Here is a 9557-nt window from a genome sequence, read left to right as displayed (position 1 = left end):
TTCCTGAGTTTTCCACTGACCCCTCCAACTCCTGATGTGCAAAATGGAACCCCTGCCCTGTCTGGGTACATCACAGTCACTCCTGAGTTGTGGGACTAGAAACCAGGCAGCCTGTCAGCCAGAGAAGCCAAGTGATTGTGAAGGAGGAAGAGATGCAGGGTGAGGAGAGCTGGTGATTTGCAGATGAGATGACACCAAGGGTGACCGGACAGTGTCTGGTGTTGGGGGGCAGGAGCCAGTGGGCAGGAGGGAAGTGAGGAGGGGAACTGGGAGGAGACGGGAGGATGCTGCGTGCTCCTTAGGAGCACATGTGGAGGGAGAGAGGCCCAGAGAGGGTCAAGGATGGCCAAGGATGGGGACAGGGGAGTGGACACCTCCACCAACAAGGGAAGAACAGTTAGCGAGGCTTCCAGTACAGTGACTTCCCTCTATATTTATTGCAGAAATCTTGATCTTTACAGCAAAAGCTTGAAACCTTCAGGTCTCCACGGATCAGTTTCCAGGACTTACACTCATTGGAGCAGTCCAGTTGAGTGTGGTTGTAGCGAAATCCATCTGGAAGAGAAGGACGCTCATACTCAGGGTCAGAGAGCAATAGTTGAAGCTCAGAGAAAGAGGATTTTCCCCAACCATGCCCAGCCTGGCCTCCGGACAGGTGCCCATCAGTCTCACCTTCCTGACGGTGTCAAGAGGCAGGCACCTGCTCAAGCCAGTAGAGCCTGATTCAATGTCATTACCTCTTATATTGAAATAGAATATATCCCTGGTTCTGCATCCTGGGCCTTCCTCCACGGTGCAGTTGCCTTTGCCTGCCTTACATTTGCCCTTTCTAAAAAGACTGCAGACCATACACGTTGTGGCTGGAGCTGTGGAGAAACAGACATGAGCCTGGGGTGGAATGAACTCAAACTGAGGTGTGCTAGGACACCTTAGGACCCAGGAGTTTAGGGACACAGCATGCCTCTAAATACTTCCCCCACACATAATTTGGGGCAGGAAATATTCCCACTAGGTTCCTTCCATTAGATATTTAGGGACAAGTGGTCTTCCACATAGTGATCTCAAAATCGATTAAGGATAAATAACTGTATGTATACTTCATGAGTGAATTGCATGGTATGTGAATTATATCACACTAAAACAGTTTACCAAAAATAACCTTGAGCAAAAATATAAGATGTTACCTGCCAGGTGATGTGAGAGATGCTAGCAAGTGAGAAATAAGGACAAAAGGCATGCGTTCTGACCAGGCAAGTGAAATTTTCAACCTTGCACTGAACAACACTAAGTGATTATCTTTCTTTAATTTTTGTTCCCTAGGAGCCTAGCTGACCCCCCACCCCCCACTGGCACCAGCTTTGTGCTCATATGCTCATAAAAATCTAAAAGAGGGGGTGCCTGGGTGGCTCAGTTGGTTAAGCATCTGTCTTCGGCTCAGATCATGATCCCAGGGTCCTGGGATCGAGCCTCACATTGGACTCCCTGCTCAGTGGGAAGCCTGCTTCTCCCTCTCCCTCTGCTGCTCTCCCTGCTTGTGCTCTCTCTCTGTGTCAGATAAATAAATAAAATCTTTTTAAAAGATCTAAAAGAGGTTACTATGTAAAGGGTCTCCTCTTAGCTGTGGAGGCATTGTGCAGAAGACAACCAAGCACCTGCCTACAGCCACCCTGGGTCAGGGTCTCTGGGGGAAATGGGTGAGCATAAGGATTACACTGGCTTGACGTTGAGCAGGTAGATTTTAGTCTCCAGAGATTTCCTAGCCAAACACCAAAAGTCATCCAAAGTACCTACATGTTTAAGTGAAAAGACTGCTGTGAAAATATTGGTTCAAAATAAGCCATCTAGGGCGCCTGGGTGGCTCAGTTGGTTAAGCGACTGCCTTCGGCTCAGGTCATGATCCTGGAGTCCCGGGATCGAGTCCCGCATCAGGCTCCCTGCTCGGCGGGGAGTCTGCTTCTCCCTCTGACCCTCCTCCCTCTCATGCTCTCTGTCTCTCATTCTCTCTCTCTCAAATAAATAAATAAAATCTTTAAAAAAAAAATAAGCCATCTAATTACCTCTTCTGGCTCCATTACGGCCCCTAGGCTGCTTCTTGATAGAAAGTCTCGAGCTACCGTTGGCTCTCCTGCTTAGGGCCATCCCAGCCAGCCCCAAGGCCCTAAAGTGGGAAGAGCCCTTGGCCCCAATCTGCCCCAAGGGAGTGACTGACTCCACTCCGAGATCTTAGGAAGGGACCTGAACTCTTTCCCTGGGAGTAGTCGGGGTGGGGACAGCAGACAGAGACCTTAAACCCTTGGGGTGCAGATCACCCCAGAACCTCATCCTTAACCCCGTTCCCTCCCAGCCAGGTCAGGCCACCACCCTGGGACTGCTCCCTCATCCCTGCCCAGCTGCCCCAGGACCTCACCCACTCCTTGGAAGAACTCAAAAGGGAAGACTGCCAGCAGCAGGAGCAGGAGCAGGGACTTGTCCATCTCAGTTTGGGATGGCAGCAAGATGCACAGGCTGGCTGGAGAGGGGAGCAGAGTGTCCAGGAAGAGCAAGGACAGATTGCTCTAGAACCTGGACTTGACCGCTCCCAAGCTGTGGGCAGAAGCTTCCTTTTATGTACCCACCAAGGCAGGTTTCACCACCGCCCAGTCCCAGGAAACACTCCCACAGACCTAGCCCCATTGGATACTTCCAAGGACAAAGGATGTCCCATGTGTCCCTCCTGTTCCCTTGAGACCGCCTCTGGCTGAGTGGGGGACCTGCTGCTTGGCCGGATCTGCTGGGCCCTCAGCAGTCCCTGCCCCTTCATTCTCTGGACATCCCACTGTGCCAGGTCCAAGACAGGGGCTTATGTGGGCAGGGCTTTGCTAACTACCCATTTCCTCTGGGTCCAATGTCCCATATGACCACCTCCTCACCAGTCCCATGGCCCAAGCCAGTCCTCAACCTGGTGGACACCCTGCTTCAGGGCTCAGGATGTGTTCATCACAGGCGTGGTCTGTAGCTTCTTCTGTCCCTACCCTCTCCCTATGTTGTGCTCATAGTTAGGCCCCTCTCAAAACTGAATCAGTGTTGACAGTGGTGGGGATAGTCACAATAGCAAACATTTACTCAGTTGAAAAGGGGATGAGGAAGGAGTAGAAAACAGGGAAACAGGTACAAACTTCCATTTATAAAATAAGTAAGTGACGGAGACGTCATGTACAGCATGGTGATGACAGTTAATGACAGTATTGTATATTTGAATATTGCCAAGAAAGTAAATTTTAAAAGTTCTCATCACAAAGAGAAAAAACTTTTTGTAACCAGGTAAGGTGACAGATGTTGACTAGACTTATGGTGATCATTTCACAATTTATATAAATATCAAATCATTATGGTGTATACCTGTTCTGTGCTGGTCTCAGCCTACCAATCAATAACCAATAGTGTGGCTGGCCTCGCCCTTATAATTGCAAAATACCCTTCAGCAGCAACCATCAGGGAACTTTGAAAAAAAATTGGTTGATTCCTTACAAGACCTGGACATGACACAACATACGCGGGGCCACACGGTGAGGGTGGGGGTGGGGAAGGCGAGCGCATGCACACGTCTGCTTTTCTTGAGGTTGTCTGTGGGGCTTAGGGTTTTGTGGGCTCAGTCTGTATTGGTAAGTTAAAACAATAAGAATGGGAGATTGAAGTGCAGGAAGAGGAAAAAAACAAGTCAGTTATCAAAATCAACCAAGATCTCTTTTTTTAAAAAAACATTTTTTAATTTAAATTTAATTAATTAACATATAATGTATTATTGGTTTCAGAGGTATAGGCCTGTGATTCATCAGTCCTATATAATACCCAGTGCTCATTACATCACATGCCTTCCTTAATATCCATCACCCATCCCATTCCCCCCCCTCCAACAACCCTCAGTTTGTTCCCTATGATTAAGACTCTCTTATAGTTTATCTCCTTCTCTGATTTCATCTTGTTTTATTTTTCCTCTCTTCCCCGATTATCTATGTTTTGTTTCTTAAATTCCACGTATCAGTGAGATCATATGATACTTGTCTTTCTCTGATTGACTTATTTCGCTTAGCATAATACCCTCTAGTTCCATCCACGTCCTTGCAAATGGCAAGATTTCCTTTTTTTTGACGGCTGCATGGTATTCCATGGTTTATATACCACATCTTCTTTATCCATCCATCAGTCAATGGACATCTGGGCTCTTTCCATAGTTTGGCTATTGTGGACATTGCTGCTATAAACATCAGGGTGCAGGTGCCCCTTTGGATCACTACATTTGTATCTTTGGAGTAAATACCCAGTAGTGCAATTGCTGGGTCATAGGGGTAGCTCTATTTTCAACTTTTTGAGGAACCTCCATACTGTTTTCAAGAGTGGCTGCACCAGCTTGCATTCCCACCAACAGTGTAAGAGGGTTCCCCTTTCTCCACATCTTCGCCAGCATCTGTCATTTCCTGACTTGTTAATTTTAGCCATTCTGACTGGTGTGAGGTGGTATTTCATTGTGGTTTTGATTTGTATTTCCCTGATGCTGGGTGATGTGGAGCATTTTTTCATGTGCGTGTTGGCCGTTTGGATGTCTGCTTTAGAGAAATGTCTGTTCATGTCTTCTGCCCATTTCTTGACTGAATTATTTGTTCTTTGGGTGTTGAGTTTGATAAGTTCTTTATAGATTGTGGATACTAGTCCTTTATCTGATAAGACATTTGCAAATATCTTCTCCCATTCTGTCGGTTGTCTTTTGATTTTGTCGACTATTTCCTTTGCTGTGCAAAAGCTTTTTATCTTGATGAAGTCCCAATAGTTCATTTTTGCCTTTGTTTCCCTTGCCTTTGGAGATGTGCCTAGCAAGAAGTTGCTGTGGCCGAGGTCGAAGAAGTTGCTGCCAGTGTTGTCCTCTAGTATTTTGATGGATTCCTGTCTCACATTGAGGTCTTTCATCCATTTTGAGTCTATTTTTGTGTGTGGTGTAAGGAAATAGTTCAGTTTCATTCTTCTGCATGTGGCTGTCCAATTTTCCCAACACCACTTGTTGAAAAGACTGTCTTTTTTCCTTTGGACATTCTTTCCTGCTTTGTCGAAAATTAGTTGACCATAGAGTTGAGGGTCCATTTCTGGGCTCTCTATTCTGTTCCATTGATCTATGTGCCTGTTTTTGTGCCAGTACCATACTGTCTTGATGATGACAGCTTTGTAATAGAGCTTGAAGTCCAGAATTGTGATGCCACCAATTTTGGTTTTCTTTTTCAACATTCCTTTGGCTATTTGGGGTCTTTTCTGGTTCCATACAAATTTTAGGATTATTTGTTTCAGCTCTGTGAAAAAAGTTGATGGTATTTTGATAGGGATTGCATTGAATGTGTAGATTGCTCTAGGTAGCATTGACATTTTCACAATATTTGTTCTTCCAATCCATGAGTATGAACATTTTTCCATTTCTTTGTGTCTTCCCCAATTTCTTTCATGGGTATTTTATAATTTTCTGAGTACAGATCTTTTGCTTCTTTTTAGGTTTATTCCTAGGTATCTTATGGCCGGGGTACAATTGTAAATGGGATCGACTCCTTAATTTCTCTTTCATCTGTCTCATTGTTGGTGTATAGAAATGTAACTGATTTCTGTGCACTGATTTTATATCCTGCCACTTTGCTGAATTCCTTTATGAGTTCTTGCAATCTTGGGGTGGAGTCTTTCAGGTTTTCTACATAGAGTGTCATGTCATCTGCAAAGATGAGAGTTTGACTTCTTCTTTGCTGATTTGGATGCCTTCTATTTCTTTTTGGTGTCTGACTGCTGAGGCTAAGACTTCCAGTACTATGTTGAACAGCAGTGAAAATCAACCAAGATCTCTGACACAAAAGAGTCTCAGTGGAGGCAGGAGGCCCAGCTTTTGATCTAGTATGTGGCTGGCTATGTGTTTATTCCAGACAAAATGCCTCCTTGAAATGGATGCCTTGGCCATCAAAACTTAAGTCAGGCACTTAAGTTACAAAAAAAATTAAAAAATAAAAAATGGAAACAAAACCCCTCAGAAAAACAAATATAATGTTATATGTCAATTATATTTCAATTTTAAAAAATAATTTAAAAAGAAAATGGGGAAAACAAATTTTAAACTAATCATTAGAACTGTCAAAGAGCAACTTCATTCTTCCGTAGCATTGTTTTACTGAAGACACGCTGTTCTGTGCAAACTTGAAGAACGTCACGAGATGATGCCTTATGTGGTATTGGAAAAGGACATGGTATCACCTGGGAAACTGAGGCAAAGAGAGTGAACACAGAAATTAATGATCTGATCAGCCTCCTTGTGGAAACTTATGCTCGTTGAACATCCTGGTGGTGCTTCCTAAGGAGAGGATTGTGGAATTCCTGTCGAATGATGTACCTGTTCTGTGTAGCTTGCTGGCAATAAACGAACCTTCTTTTAAAGATTTAGGGGGATGCGGCCCCACTGGAAATTGTCCATGGCGGCTATGGAATGACAGTAAAATACAATGGAGGTGGTAACTGACTGCGAGGTCCCACTTGTGTATTGGGACCCCTCAGGAATCAGGTGGAGACCTCACAGGCTTGGTCTGTACCAGCAAAGGGCGTGATCACCTGACGGAAGAATCTACTGCCCTGGATTCCTGGCTGGTCTTTCTGCACCTGCTCTTCCAGTCAAGCTTCCTCAACACCACCCCGTCATGTCTCTCCCTCAGGTGTACAGGAAGGTCATCCGACATGGTGGAATTGTGTTGGATGGCACATGCATGTCGCTGAATGATGTGTTATGGATGTTTCCTGGCTTTTTAGGAGAGGAGGCTTCAGAGATCCATTAAAGATTGAGAGCTTGACAGATGTCACATATTAAATTTATCTGAGCCCATGAGGGCCTCCCTCCATACTCCTAAAGTTGGGAAAGAGCTAATAGTCCTAATTCATGACTCAGTCCAAGCTTACTTACTAAATTATTCCTTTTACTCCTAATGTGCCCCAGTCTGGAGGATAAATTATGCAACCAGCCTACTCAGAGGTGACCAGGCACAATCTCTCCCCAGTGCAGGAACCTCCTCCTCTGCAGCATCCAGACAGCCAGCATCCAGAACCACCACACTTCCAGGCCCACGTCAGTCCCCATCAGATCTTCCCGTCATGTGTCTAGGCTGAGACCCAACAGGGGAGTGCCTTGGCCAGAGCAGACTCAGAAGTCAGACCCATCTGGGTTTAAAGCCTCATTCCAACACCTATTGGCTATGAGACCCTGGCTAGTTATTAATCTATAATCCCTCAATTTCCTCATCGAGGAAATAGGAACCATAATCGCACTTATGACATTAGGTTACTGGTTCAATTCTTATTAACTTTCTGTTCAGTTATTCACTAAGGAATCCAGTTAGGAAAAATTTAATTTAAAAATCGGTACTAGGAAATATCGCAAGCTTATAGTTAGTGACGCCTAGTCTCTGCCTGTGCGGTCAGCAGTCCTAACTTCACCCCAGCACACACACACTCACACACACATCCCTCCATATGGACATGCCCTTCCCTCCCCCCAACAGCACACAGAGGCCGCAGCTACAAAGGCAGGCCGAGTCCCTGATCCGCCATCTCCCACCATGTCCCTCCCTCTCGTTCATGTTCTATCCCGGGAACCTGCTGCCACTGTCCAAACCAATGACAAATTGTAGCAGCAAGAACCGGAGTGTTACTTTATGAGGCAGTGAACAGGCTGCCCTGCCACTGGCCCTTCAAGGATTCCTAAATTACCACTGTGAACATGCGTAATCTGATGGAAGAGCCGCTTACCCTGGAATGCTGATTATAAAACCCATATGGATAAACCCCCTGGACCCAGCCCCTAAATCTCTCCTGTCTGGCTGGCCCTGCCCACCCCCCCGCCCAGCACCATTCCCCCCCCCCCCCCCCCCGCTTTCCTCTCCACCACCGACACCGACCATGAATGCACTCCAGCCATTCTTCATTCTTCACCCATCACTGCTTGGCAGCCAGGACATCTCTGGTGTGATGTGGGCTTGGGGCAGGGAAGAATGCATATGTGGTGGGGAGGGGTATGCATGGGGGCAGAAAGCACTGGGGAAATCAAACTCTGAGTCTTTGTGTCTGTTTCTCAGATGGCATCATTGTAAACTTTCTTTCTGACGTACCGGGGCCAGCAGGGAGGTGATAAACCATCCGTTACTCACATAGTGATTGGTGGCCTGCTGAGCTAGTAGCAAGTTTATGCTTTGTGCAGTGACTCACAGTTCATGCACCGGAGTAACCAGAACTCGAACTATGTCCATTGCAACTATGCCGGCAATTCAGGTATATTGGACGCAAGCAAAGCGGGGGCTGCTGTTCGCGATGCCCTTCAGCTCATACTCGGTCTTCATACCTGAACTCGCGACTACCTTCCCAAGGCGAGACATCACCACCTGCACCCCAACGGCATCCGACCCCCTGGTACTCTTGCACGCTGCACCCTTGTCACACTGCAGAGCCTCCTGAGCACCCCCATGGACCTGCCTCTGTCCATGGTGGGATGCAGCGAGACAGGAGAGAGCACAGGGAACTCAAGGCTCTGAGAGTGTCAGGGTCCCAGCAGACATCAGGATAAGTTCAGTGCCCCATTGCGGCCACGTACTCAACAAACACCTTTCCTCTCACTATCTGCTCAGAGACCACTCCCCCAGGCTCCCCAACCTCCCTAAAAAACAAAACACATTTCACCAACTGGGGGTTTACTCTGAGGCACTCTCCAAACAAGGAAAGGCAGCAGAGCCTGACACTCCCTGGAGGAGGGGGTCACGTGTGGACTAACACTGAGCTGCTCAAAAGACACTGATAGTAGAAATGCTCTGTCCACAGTCGGTCCCTGCCCATCTCCCCCCGCCAAGGACTGGTGTAAGTTTCATAAAAGCCCCAGGAAAGCTGGTCCTTGGAATGGTAGGCTGTTTAGGGGATCTCCTTTCTGAGGATAATGGACAAGCTGTTGGTGCTGAGTGTGACTCTGCTTCGAGGAGCGCTGGGGGTCGGGGAGTCTTCTGGAAGGATTACACTGACCACCCAAGGAAGAGTTGCCTCTGCCACATTTTCATTGTCTTTCCATAAAATACATTTTTAAAAATTCTTATGTTAATCCCCATACATTACATCATTAGTTTTAGATGTAGTGTTCCATGATTCATTGTTTGTGCATAACACCCAGTGCTCCATGCAGAACATGCCCTCCTCAATCATAAAATACATTTAAAAAAAAAATAAAATGCAACCAAAAAAGACTGTAATAGAGTGATTGACCCCCTCCAACTGGCCCTGGGACTTTACTGGTTTTGGCACCAAAAGCCTCAAGTCCCAGAAAACCCTTTTTTCCAGGCAGATCAGGAAGGTTTACATTTATGCACATGAAAATAAAGCTGGAAGTATAGAGACTAAAATATTTATATTGATTAACCCTGGTTAATCACTGAGCTAATCGCTGGTTAATAGACTATCATTTATTTTAATTTTATTATGCATGATCGTATATATATTTTTAAATTGTCTACAGTGACCAAGTTCTCATTTGCTAA

Source organism: Mirounga angustirostris, unplaced genomic scaffold (genome assembly GCF_029215605.1).
Source record: "Mirounga angustirostris isolate CCGP_5_RB_7025 unplaced genomic scaffold, mMirAng1.0.hap1 SCAF_13, whole genome shotgun sequence".
Classification (NCBI taxonomy): Eukaryota; Metazoa; Chordata; class Mammalia; order Carnivora; family Phocidae; genus Mirounga; species Mirounga angustirostris.
The sequence above is the reverse complement of the archived record's forward strand: the minus strand, read 5'-3'. Positions refer to the sequence as shown.